This window comes from Apteryx rowi, unplaced genomic scaffold (genome assembly GCF_003343035.1).
Source record: "Apteryx rowi isolate R43461 unplaced genomic scaffold, aptRow1 scaffold_401, whole genome shotgun sequence".
In the NCBI taxonomy this organism is placed as follows: Eukaryota; Metazoa; Chordata; class Aves; order Apterygiformes; family Apterygidae; genus Apteryx; species Apteryx rowi.
Window position 1 is genome coordinate 328,871 of NW_020450542.1, and position 13,487 is coordinate 342,357.

The 13,487-nt window shown below is 48.5% G+C and overlaps 1 protein-coding gene across 1 annotated transcript in view; it reads left to right on the forward strand.

Annotated features, from left to right (window-relative positions):
* Positions 1-888: 888 nt before the first annotated feature.
* The window catches only part of NKX6-1 (NK6 homeobox 1), an 18,665-nt gene continuing 6,066 nt past the window's right edge, over positions 889-13,487 (forward strand). The window contains exon 1 of the mRNA XM_026075348.1: positions 889-893. The gene's annotated coding sequence lies outside the window, so the exon portion shown is untranslated. The remainder of the gene's footprint in view (positions 894-13,487) is intronic.

Genomic DNA, 13,487 nt, shown 5'->3' on the forward strand with positions numbered 1-13,487 from the left:
CTGACAGCAAAACTTTTGCCAAGCAAATTCATTGAGCCCCAAACCACTTTCCACTGGTTTTACTGGAGGTGGAGACAATTTGTTAGCATGTATGGTCTGAACCATATGGTTAAAACCATAAGTTCCTGAATCTAACAACTAACGGTCATGAACTGCAAGAGAGAATCACTTCAGCATGACCTCAAGGGGACTGTGTTTGCCTCTATACCTTGTTTTATCTTCTCAGTTTCACATCATTCGGTTTCTTTTTATTTAACAAAGCGTCATACCACAGTCCTCTCTGAAGGCTGGACTCTCAGGGAAGAGGCTTTCGTACCACACTATGAGCAATCAGCACTGCATCTTGTTGCAACAGAAACATGCTCCCTCACATAGGGAGCCAAGCCTTTACGTCCCCGTTCAGTGAGTGGGTATTTTACCCGTTTCTTACACTAAGGCAGAAGTACGTCGGCAGTTTCAGCAAGATTTTCTCCAATTCCCAGGCCAGAATAGCACTCCCACATGAAGTATTTGCTGTTTACTTGCTTTCTGATGCATGGAGCACAGCTTGGACTTTTCTGGGCTTTCTTTTACTTGATTTTTTCCCCTCCTTTTTATGCTGCTTTCAAGAAGTTATACATCAATTCATTTAATAGAACTCTAGTGCATCTATTTATTATCCATCCTATTACCTTTCAGTTAGCAAGAAAAGTTCATCTAAGGTATGAGTAGACATACCACCATTGATTTTGAACAGTTTATGAAATATCGCTCTGTTCTGCCAGCAATACCATCTTACAGTCTTATCTCAAGGGACAGGCAGAGCATTACAGCATGCTCAGTGTATATTTTATAAATAGAGAGCAGTCAGCAGGATGTAATTAAGCCAGATATTACAGTCATGATCTGGAAAGGTTTCTCTGTAAAGCTCTGGTCTGCTGCCATTTTATTGTGGTAGTGTTCAGATTTAAGTACATTTTGTGCTTCACAAAGGTGCTCCCACATATTCACTTATGTGAATTTTCTGGGAGTTATCTTCAAGTGGTATAGTCATAAAACTACACCAGCAATTATTAACCAGTTATACCTTTGGTGTCCTTGCCATCTTTCTCAAAACKCTGTGAACTGGAACTGGATTAGATGAGCCCCTCAGCTGCTTGCTAGAGGGATACTGGCTAAGAGAGGTGTCTTGCACCTCACCTAAGAAGAGCCATGAAAATATGAGCTACACAAAGATAGAGACTCAAGACCTCTTCTGTTTTTTTAAGTTTTCAGGGCTGTGGTCGAAAGCTGTTCAGCAAATCTTGACTAATGACTTTTGGCCTGTATGCCATGGCATTCCTACTCCTGACCTCACTTCTGTCCTCAACAAGTCACCAGCACACACAGGGGCAGCTGGCAAGTTGCCCATTTGCCTCTTTTTCTTACCTGTATGTGGCATATTCATGGGAAAGCAGTTCATCCTGAACAGACAGCTTCTGCTATAGATGTGCTCTGTGTGCAGAAGAGYCAGGGAAGCTGGGGTCAGTCAGCTTATTACCTGTCCCCCAAACCTGGCAGCTGGCTGCCTGCCTAGTGCTGAGATCATGGTCAAGAAGGAAGCTGCTAAGTCAGGAGGATCAAGTACTGTTTATGCAGCTTGTCCAAAATAGACACCAGTTCCACTTAATGTTTGTAGCTCACTCTGGGGCTCTGACCAAACCAGCTGATGCTCAGTCAGGTACTGCTGGAAGAGCAAAGGCATACGTGGGATGGGAGAACAACCCCAGCAAATTGCTTTCTACTGCTTCTACTATTGTGGCAGACAACTGCCTGCTTAAAGGAAGCCTGCAGTACAAAGCCATAACAAGAGAAAGAAATCCAGATCCACATCTTCAGGCTAACTCACCCAGGTTTCACCAGGTTTCTCTGTGCAACTGCAAACTAAAGGCAGCACTTGAGAAATTCACCTTGTTTGCCAATGCAAGAAGACTCACTTTCAGTCTCCAAGGGTGCTTTCTGAGTGCTTCCTTCATACCACCACGATAGCTAACCAAAGCTTAGTGGAAGAAATTATTTTAAAACAGGAAAACCTAAATAACACATCTGGAGGTAGAAGAGACAAAACACTTGGGTATCATATGCCAGCCATGGCATTTCCTGCTGCTCTCTCCTGAGTACCCCTGAAAGCTCATGCAGTCTGCAGGTTTTTTTCCCCTGCATTGGTTCTTCCTGCTACCACAGTCAATCTGCTCCTTCTCAGAGTATGGCTGAAGCAATGTAGTTTTGAGCCAGGATGGAGGGAGAAGCCAGAAGCAGGAGGATGGACATTCATCATGCACACAAAGAAAAAGGGCCAACAGAGTGCAATATCCAGGATTTAGTCCTTCCATTACAGCAGCACTCTCAAAGTTTCTGATAGCACTTCCAGGATTATGACTCTCAGCTGAGCTTCCACCACTGATCTGGGAATGGCTGGTTTGTGTGTGCCGTGTTATATGTGAACCTCACTTCTCAGAAGAGGAAAAAGACACATGCACGCCTCTCTCTTCTCTAGTACTTCTCTGCACTTCCCAGACTGAGAAAGCCTATGTGGAGTGCCGCTATGCTAAAGGRAAAAGAGAAGAAGAAACAACACAGACCTCCACGTCCAAGTTCCTCAGCAAAACCTGGCAAGGAGTTCGCCAACAGGAAGGAAAGGAGACAACCTGTGGAGGCAAGCAGAGCGTGACTCCTATTGACACCATGGATTAAGGCAGAAGAGAAGGAAAGAATGGATTTGAATAGGAGCAGCAAGAGCTGGTAGAGGTGATGGAGAAACTTGTATAAGAGCAACAGTTTTCTCTGGGGGGAGGAAATGGAAGCCCAGTAAATGTTGGCAATGCCACTCCAAACTAAGCTGGGAARTAGAAGGTTGGACTTGAGCTCTCAGAGCAGAAACTTGCCCCTTCTGGCTACAGGCTTTTTAGTTGTCTTCATCTCCTATCCTTCCCTAGAGAAGGGGAAGAGCAGGGAAAAAAACAAAACTAAACACTGAATAACCCTTCTCTCCTAAACATCTGGCTTATTATGGAAAAATCAGAGCATCAAATGTTCTGTGACCCACCATCCACTGACACAGTGCTGCGTCTTGGTTGGGCTTTTCTCCTGATGACCTGGCTTCCCTAAGCAGCTCCTGATTTCCACAGTCCTCTCCTTGCCTTCCTTCCAACACCTCCAGAGAGCAAGTCTGGCCACCTGCGCTTCCTGCACCTACAGACACAGCTTGGAGATCCCAGAGGKGCCACAGGCCTGCTGCCATGGCAGCTCCTTCCTCGGGCACATGAGGCGCTTTGTGCCCTCTGCCAGAGGGTGGGGCCAAGCCTGGCAGGCATGGCGAGGCTCCTGATCCCTCAGATGGTGTCCCTCACCTCTCAGGTGCCCTGGTGGGCAGCACAACACAGAGCCTCTGTAGCGAAAATCCACGCAAAATCCAGTAACGTGAACTTGGCTTTGTGTGGCTGGATTGTACCTCACCTGGATGGGAGGGAGGGAAGTAACTCAACCAGCGAGCTTCCCAGAGCTCATTCCTTCAGGCTGTTTTTCTCCAGGAAACCTTAAGGAAAGCAATGGCACAAACCAGCAGCAGTTGCCTCACCCTCCCAACCCCAATAAATGTTTTTGCCCCTTCCCTTATGCCATAGCAGCCCCTGCTGGCATAGGGCAGGCTTGGTAAGAGAATCAAGTTATTCAGGATTATATTGATACGTTTATACCTTCTCTTATATTCTAAAGAACTTAAAAAGCAAACATCAYGCCTCTGTGCAGGGCATGACATAATGGCACTTTACAGTAGTGGAAAGTGGAGCACAGGATCCCTCTGCAGGGGCAGGTGGATTTGCCTGTGCAGAGTGTCATTACTCTTGCTRTCTTTTTGCCATCACCCTGAGACTAACAGGCCACCTTGTCCYCTTGTCATGGGTTTGTCTGAGGCCAGGAGTAGCATGGCCCAGACAGCAGAGCCTTGCCGGACCCCTGGTTCAGAGAAGGAAGTGAAGAAAAGGGCTTGTAGTAAAGGAAGCTCTGCCCGACCTGCATGTGTTACGGGGGCCTACAAAGAGGTTAGGGGTAGCAGTTCAAACAAATATTAGCTGTTGAGATAAAAATCCAATAAAACAGTTGAGGTAGTGTGAGAAGGCAGACGGGTGTAGGAGAGAGACTGAAGTGAAAAAGACTGAAGTATAAAGCTTCCACCTTGTTCCTCGTGCCTTTCCCGGGGAAGGTCTTCCATCTTCAAGTCTTACTCCTAGGCAGGCCCTGCCAGGAGAGCTTTGCRCCCTGCTGGGCTCCCTGCTGCCTGTTTCACTGCCTGCCCTGCTGGGCGCCCTGCTGCAGGGCCTGGAGGAGACCCGACCTGAGCCAGACCCCCAGGCGGGGCAGTCAGCCAGGACTYGGCAGCACATCCCAGGAAGAGCCTGCCCAGCACTCAGGGCAAAGGGCAGCACTTTGAAGGAACCACAGCCAGACATTTACCTTATAGATGGGATATATAGGTATTATTAGATATCTATATGATGCCTAATATATAGACCATCAGGCCCTGATGTTTTATACCCTATTTACACTAGCCTTTCTGGGCTAAAATTGCTGTGCTCTGGTGAAAATCTGGCCTGATGAGGACGGGATGAAGCGGGGAGGAAGGCTAAGCACAGCAGGAGCTGGAATTTGGCCAGGCACTCGAATTAACTACATTATTGTTTCAGAAAGCACCGTGGGAACTCTAGTGACCACAAGCAGTCAGGACCTGACTTTTACAGCTCAGCTCCAAACCAGAAAGGATTTATAACACTGAAGAGTAACACTGAAGTAAAAGCCTTACCAGACCAGTTAATGTGCAACATACACTGAAGGCTATTAAAACCCAATACACTGAACTCGAACAGCCGGGGATTTGCAAACAAACCAGCCGACAAGATCTTTACCCCAAGTGAGACTAAACTGACTCGCTAGATGGAGCTGCTACAACAACTAATGGGCCGTTTTGCTCCCCGTGCACCTGGCTGCAGCTGCTGCTGGCGGCCGAGCGCTGCGCCGGGCCCCAGCGCGATGCTGGGGCTGCGGCCAAGCCCCGCAGGCCTGGCTCAGCCTTGGCACCGTGGGCGCGTGGATCGGGACGGGGCCAGGACAGCGCAGTTTGTTTTGTCAGCTAGAAAGGAGAAGCTGGAGAATCAACTGAAATACTCTCGAGTGGTTCCCACAAACAAATTGCAAGCTCAAAAAAGCATACTTCTGAGACCTTAGTTTTCTATGCAAGAGCCCATGCGTTTACAAAGTTGTCATAAAAATGGGATATGCAGTGCATGGTCTTCACTGAGAATGAGATTTACTTCTAGCACAGAGGATGCAAGAGTTTGAGCCTTATGTGGTGGAAGCAGGAATTTCGGTGTGGGTGACATTTACCCTYGACACCAAGGAGCGAGCTCAGAGCTTCCCCTGCTCCCTTTGCTGTGCTTACGGGCTGGGTAAGGGCTGCACCCCTTGTGCCCTGGCCGCAAGGGCGCTGTCTGGGCAAACGCAGGCCTGTGTCTCTCTTTCTGGCTGTCCCACCCGTGCTTGAAGGGCTGCGTTGCGCCATGTAGCATCGACTGTCGGGTCCTGCGCCTTGCATGCAGCGGTCTGTGGGGCTCCCAAATTGTACCTTGGCCCGCAGTTCCTGACTCAGTTTTACCCCACATCACTTGGGAAGAGTATCAGCCCAAGAATGACCTGTGACAGAGCAAGCCGAAGCCTGCGAGTTGCTCTAGATTCTGCAACTGAAGTACAGTAAAAAATGTAGCGGGCTTCTGTACAGATCTTTTATGAGTTTGGTGGCTCCTTGAGAACCAGTTAAAACTTTCTAAGACTCATTGTGTCCCAGCTCTGCTCTCTAACTGATTACCAATGCTGAAACCAGCTGATATTCCTTAATACATTATGCTTAATGTGAAATGAAGAAAGCAGGATCTTTTCTTAAAAAAAAATAGTCATGTTACAAAGTATACTGCTCTGAGTAATTTTCTTTATGATTTAGTTTGAATGTTCTAATCAATGCAACCCTGTCAGCCTTTGATGTGATGAAAAATGCTGAAATACRATTTTCTAAAAATCATAAAAATATGCACATAATGATAGCTGCTGCTGCTGCTGCTTTCTCCCCTCCACCCCCATTTAGATCATCAATTTAATGATTTCCAGTTCCCTGACACCGGACCACACTGTGCCAACAATTTCTAAGCAAAGCTCTCCACTGATTTCCACAGGGGGCTACTTAAAGATCGATGGCCAGAGATGGCCTACCGTACATATATTTTTCTCATATAGTGAAAGAAACTATATAAAAGCTCCAGCTATGTCAGTTAAATTTCCATACATTTTTGCCATTAATGTGAAATCAAAGTAAAGCTAGACATTAGTTTTAGCCTTAAAAGCGTATCTGGTCATCCATACAGAGGAAGCGCACACATGAATTCCGGGGTGGCACACGGACACATATCCAATAATTACAGCCATGCAGCAAYGTGCTGAAGTGAACATGCTTGGGTAGATGCATTTGCCAGCTACAGCCAGGGGGATAACTAGTAAACTTCTGCTGGGTTTAAATCAATACCATTATACGCACCTCACATGGTAATTCAGCTGGAGACTCCTGTGAAGGAGTGTCCTTTGCAAAGAAAGTGAGGTTACCTTTGGAAAGGTAGCACATTCCTTATGCACAGGTAAATGGAAGAGGACAAGGGTTGCTATTCCTTGTCCCTGCTGCAACAGTCAGACTTACAACATGTGTGTTTCAGCATGACTGTTATTAGCAGGTTTCTTAAATGGTTTCCTTAGTCATTAGTGATAAAAATATTTTTATGACTTTGCCATAATTGTGTTAGGTACATGGGGTTTTTTCCAGTGTTTTGTTAGTCTGCAACATTTTTTTCTTTGTAAGTTTATGAAAACTCCAACAGACCTTTGTTAAGAAATAGGGTTCAGTCCCAGTAGGACTTGCCGCTTAAGGGGCCTTACGATAAATGAGAATCAGGTAGGATTATGAATCTTGAAGCATCTTCCTTGTGAGCCCTGTTGTCTGTGTCTAATCAGTCACAAGCRTCTGGTCCTCACCGGACTCATCAAGTCCACCTTCCTCCTCTAACACTGACTGAAACGTCCCTTCTTCCTTACAGATCTCCGGAGTTTGGAAGAGTTCAGAACAAGAGCATATTTGAGGTTAGAAATAACGAATCAAACTCCACTCAAATCATAAGATTTTCTGTAATAAATGCAGGGTGTTTTTTATTTGTCGTCCAGTTTTTGAGCAGTCAGAACTCCCACCCCCGTGCTGCACTCTGCAAAATCAAGCAGGGGAAAGGAAAGCTAGAGCTCTTGTGTGCACAGTTAACTCCAGGATCTAGTGTTTCAATAAAACCATCAAGCATTTTGAGATCTGGCATAAATGACACAATTGTCGACACACTTCACAGCAGGCAGGGACCTCTTGGCTTTCCTCTGTTCTACCTACAGGCTCTGCGTGTTGCCCCCCCCAGGGCAAGACGTAGTTTGACCTAGTTTGTTGCGGTTGTGCCTGAAATTGCGGCTGAGCTACAGTGATGTGTGGGTGCTGTGTCTCCCCTGCGGTCTATTCTTCCCGCTTTTCTGATTTTCCTCCAAATCACTACGGCTCTGGCTGCTGATGCCGAGAACGTTGCCTGCAACGTGGGTACGGAGCAGGTCACTCAGAAGCAATCGCATTGCCGACTGACATGAGTGCAGTCAAGAGCAGTACCCAGGGCTTCTTTTCCTCATGTTCAGTGAAAGGAAGGGCCACCCTTATGGCAGCAAAATCTTTCTCTAGTAAGCATATGTCTAGAGAGGAATATTTTTTCTATATGCTACAGAACATTAAAGATAACTTTGTGTCAGCTGCAGCTCTCAGTAGCACCATGCAGGAATAAATAAACATGAGGACGTGGAGAAATCTTTCATGCGCTAATTACTTTGGATAAACAGAGGCTTGGTAATCAGTAATGCCACATGGTTATTGCTAGCACAGTTTCAACAACAGTGTGAGCAAGGCCTAAGTGGCTGAAGTCTCCCAAAGATTAACAATGGTTTTAATGAGCTAACTGTGTTGCACTGGGAAAGGAGCCAGGATTTCAGCTGAGGAATGTGTAATTATTTGGATTAAAGAGAACTGAAAGACAGTCTTGCTTTTCTTTTTTTCCTTCCCAGCTTCTTAGAAGCATAGGATTGTATGGAGATGGGAGACAAGATCCTAACCTATGCCCAGAGCAGCTCTACACATGAAATACTCGCCCGCTTGCTGGAAGCCCATGAAAGATGGAGAGTGAAAAACTCAGTTTTCTGGTTCTTTTCTTCTCTCTGCAGTAAAAGTCACCTACAGCTGGTTGCATTTAAAAGTTATGTTTGGCATAGCTCTGTGTGGGGAACCTTACCATAAGCCCGGTTACACAATCAGAAAAGTCTTTTGCCAGTAAAGCTTATTCTTCTCAGAGACCTAGGTTAAGCTTCCTGAGTTGCACCAAGTTTTATCAAGGTCTGAGTTTTATTATTGAAAGGTTTACCAGCACACAAACCCTTTGATATAATAACTGGATGTTAGAGAAGAATTGCTCTGCTGGGACCAGGCCATGGACTGCCATGTCCTGAGCGGGTGAAAGAGCAGCACGGTGCTGGCAGTGGTCTCTGGTGAATGGGTTGATTCCAAGGGACCAGCGAAGCCTGTGCCGGAAAGCCTGTCCGGTACAAAAGGAGAAGTTAGCCCTTTTCCCTGGGAATGCCAGGGAGAACTTGCTGCTCAGAAACCGGGGTGRCAGCGGGGGGCTTCTCTTTCAGTTCTCTCTTCCTGGCTTTCCCCCAGCAGGGGTCAGTCAGGACTAATGATAAAAAAATAAAAAGTAAAAGTGACTCTTTGAATATCGACTATTTACAGTGCCTCAGAAAGAGAGAAAATATTTTGCCTTACTGAAAATACAAAAAATGCTTCTACATCCCAGTTTGGGAAAAGCAGAAGAAATACTGAAACAGTAACACACACAAATATAAGTAACATCCTGGAACACGCTCCTTTTTGCTGTTGATGTTTTAAAGAAACAGTGACGAAATGCTATTTCTACTCAGTCCAACTAAAATCTCACCTCCTTCACTGATTTCTTTCACAGTTATTTTGGATACACTTCAGTGTAACTGGAAACATAATTTAGGCCAGAATGTGGAGACTACGGAGTTACACCAGCAAAGTGCCACAGATGTGTCCTCAGAAGTGACGTGGTGCCCCCAGGGAGTGCGTTGCTCACAGGATCTGTTACCGGCTGCAAATGTGAAGTTGTTACCTACAGAAACCATTCCTGCCCGATCAGACTAAATAAGTAACATAAAGCAATATCACTCTCAGGCTGACGTCTCCAGTACCCCCGCAGCTAGAGAGCCAGCAGTATTTCATCGTCCTCAGCACATACGAAAGGCAAAGAGGACTGCCACATGCAGCAGTTCTTTACCGAAGAGGCAAAACGTTTGCTGCCTGTGCTGGGACAGCAGTGTGTGCTGCAGCCCCCTCCGGCTTGCTCACGCAGGCGAGGGCCCCGCTAGGACGGCCGCCCCTGCCCCCAGACCCATGGGGCAGCGGGGCTAGCCCCACCTCTGCTCCTCTCCTAGCTCCTCAGTCCTCAGCGGCGCGTCTCCAAGAAGAGCCATCCACACGATGCTGCTGAGACCTCCCGGGCCTCAGGATTCCCATGCAGGCATTGAGCTGTGGCATTTGCACCTCATGCTCTTGGGTCACACTRCGACGGCATGAAACCTGAGCATCTCCTTGTCCTTGCACAGCAGGGTCTCGGTGGCACCCCGGGGGGGGGGCGGTTGTTCCCCTCCTGCCACCCACCACCTCCCCGCAGCCACCCCCATGCTCCTGCACACAGAAGAAGGTCCTGGTTAGGGCCAGGATGCTTGCTTGCCCCTCGAGGAGATGACTGGACACGTCTTGTTGCCACTCGTGGAACATTTGGGCATACAAATATTAAGGCAGAAGACCGCAAAATCCTGGGTCAGGCAGACTGGGAAGACCAGTGAAATGGCTGCTGCAGTTTGCCTACACCGTCCCTGGTTCCCGATCTTCAGCGAGTCTGACGAGATTTTGTTTTGAAGAGCAAACTTGGGGAGTGGCACTGTGGTCACCCGCACAGTGATGCCACTTGGCTGGGCTGGCCCCAAGGCTTGCAGTCAGACGCTCTGGGACAAGAATGCTAAAAAGCAGGTGAAATGTATCAGCAATTCTGGCTCCTTTTTTCATTTCGTTGTGAAAAAAAATTCTGGCCAGCTTTGCCTCAGTTTATCCACATAGTGAGAGGACACAGAGGATAGCATTTCATGCGTGGAATTTTAATGATAACTTTATTATATTTCAGTATATTATTGGCTTACGATTTTGTAGTCTTACAAGAAATTTCCGTTTCCACATCTCCATTAAATGTCTGATTCATTTTCTTGGCTCATGATAATGCCTCCAAGCTACACCACTAAAGAATCAGTGTTCTGCATTGGATAAATATAAGACTGAGTTTGATTAACCTATTAACTATTTTTAATTAGCTTTTACTGTTCTTCAGATATTCCATGTTTTTGAGGAAGCAGAAAGAGTACCCTAATATTATAGAGCTTTATAGAGCTAGCATATGGACCTAGATTATTCATCATAATTGGCAGAAGCTCTGCTGTAGAAAATCTTGCAACAACATCACAATTTTCTTGCTACTGGGAATGTCATAATGGACACATTTGCAGTGTGAATTATGGACAAGAGTGAAAAAAAATTAAATCTTTATAGCATTTTTATGCTCTGTCTTCCTTTTTGGTAATCAGATCTTGATTAAGAGTTGGAATTAGCCCCCAGAAGAACATTCGGATTTCCTGGCTCGGGTCCTTTTTCTGAATGTAGGGCAGACGACAGATGATTCACTGGCTTTCCTGCTCTGCTACACCAAAAAGGTGTCTAAATACCTATCCATCACTTTTAGAAAGTAACTGACTACTTGCTTGCACTGAAGAACATACGGCAAAGGTGAAGCACTGAAAGAAAAAACTGCTGTAGTGAGATTCTCTTTCGTATTTCCCCTGATGGCTGCGCTGCGTGGGCAATAGTTCCCCCTCTTATTCTCTCAGTCCCAGGCTGCCTATTTGCGGGTGCTTTCTTGCAGTGGCAGTAATTCTCAAAACACTGAGCCACCGTTTGGTTTCAGTCAGGAGGAGCACCCATAATAAACAAGCAGGGCGTACCGGCTCTTGCTGCTGTACCTGCGCTGGGTCCTTCTCCTGCCTGAGCCGGATAAGACCCATGTCCTGTCACGGGGACTTCCAGAGGTCAGCAGTGGCCGAGGCCGGCTCCCTGGCATCCGTCCCCGGGGCTGGGTGACCCCGCGAGTTCTCGGCGGGGAGAGCGAGCCCCGCTGGGCACTACAGGTGGCGGGGGCAGTGCCCCGCAGCTCGGTGCGAGAAACGGGGGGGCTCTCTCCCATCAGCTCCTCCAACACCCGCTCCTGCTGCGCCTAATCGGTTCGGATCTTTTAATTTCAGGCTCGCTAAAATTTTTTTTTTTTTCCTTTCAGATATGCCGGGATCATTCAAGTCGGCATGGACTTCAGAAACGGAACTGCTCCAGCGCTCGTGTTTTTCAAGTCTCTGCGCTCTGTCAGAGTATTTCTCACCGACAAACAGGCGAATATATAAATATATACGGCACTTTCGGGCAACGTGCCCTCTATAATCTATTTCTTAGTTTACAGGGTGTCCTCGGCGTTCACTCTGCGTGCCTGGGGAGCCCCGCTGCCTTTGCCCTTTCCCCGCTGGCGCCGCAGCGCAGCGCGGCCCCGCGGCGGCTCGTCCCTGCCGCGGCGCAAGTGCGCGCCGGGGCGCCCCGGCGCTCTGCGCTCGCTCCTCCTCTCCTCGCTCACTCCTCCTTTCGTTTCACACCTCGGCGGAAAACACAGCTTTTCCTCCCAAGTTCTCCCCCCCCCCCGGCCGTTCCCCTCTCATTTATTATTTAACTCGGTAATTGCTTTATCAACGATAAGGGGGGGGGGGAGCGCTGACGAGCAGACCTAGTCAAACTATTGAAATGTAGCCAGGTATTAATGAACCGCCCCTGATCGCAGTGAATCAATTTATTATCCACACGCACTCAAGGAATAGTTTGGCTGTAGAGTTTTGAGACCACACTTTGCTCACTCCGTTAGCCCCGGTTTTAGCTAGTTAGCTGCTTTTTGCTCTCACTGCCGATGTCGAGGGGGCTCACGGTGACCTCTGCCAGCACCGGCTAGGGAATGGGAGCGCACACACTCTCATTCGAGTGCGAATCGCTGTGCCTGCCCGTGACTACGCTTAGAAAGAATAAGAAATATGTAAAAAAGAAAAAAAAGAAAAAAAGAAATTAAATATTAACCTGCCCAAATATCTCTGGGTAACAGATATTAAGAATACAAAAAACAGTTAATGTTGACAGCCACTTTTGCATTTGAGCAATTTCGGAAGCGCGGTGTAGCCGCATTTGCTCCAGCTCACCTGGGACGCTATTTTTAGGAGAGAGACTGTGTACGGCTACTCCTAAACACCCGCTCAGTTGGAGGTTCCGCACCTTTTCCAAGCTGCCCTCCCCTCTGCCCCGCCGCCCGCGTGGGAAAGAGCTTTTCCCGCAGCCGCGCTTTTCCCCGCGCAGCGCGACCCGCGGAGAGCGCGGCTCCGCGGGCCCTGGGGAACGGCCGCGGCCTCCGAAGTGCTCCAGGCTAGCACTTCATTTAATTTTTGAGAGCTTTCATCATTTTCTTTCCAGCACACACGAAAACCCTTCGTGCCGCGCCGTGCTCGGCCGAAGTCGGCACCTGTAGCTGCCCTGAAGCAGGCACAAGCTCCCCCGGGGCGCTGCAAGGAGGGAGACAGCGCGTTTCTGCGGGGCGGGGAAGCCCCCCTGTAATTCACGGCTGCCTCTCTCCTCGCAGCTACGAGCCACACACCTCTGCCGGCCACGAGGCACGCAAAGTAATTTCTCTTCCCCGCCTTTGCACCGTGTGGCACAAAGGGAAGCTCTCCCCGCATGTGGCCGAGGCACCCCCCCGCACCCCCGGCCCGTACCCTGCCTCCTTCACCCGCAGCTTGGGAAAGCTGCTCCTTCTCGGTCCGGCAACCATTTGCCACAAAGCGGGTCGGTCGCCCCGGCAGTCACGCGGCTGCCTCGAAACTCCCGCGTCGGTTTTAATGTTTTTCGCCCTTCCCAGTGCAAAATGCAGGTGGGCTCCTCGCAAGAGCGCGCTCCCCTGCCCGGGGCTGCTGCTGCCGCGGCGCCAGGGTGCCGTGCGGGACCGTGCGGGGCAGTGCGGAGCCCCGCGGCGCCGGGGCCCGGTGCTGCGGAACTGCCGCAGCCCCGCGGCCGCAGCGCTTTCCCGACCCCCGCTGCTCCCGCGCTCCGCCGAAAGCCTAAGAAAAGGACCGATTTCTTTCTTTTTCTTTTTCTTTTTCTTTTT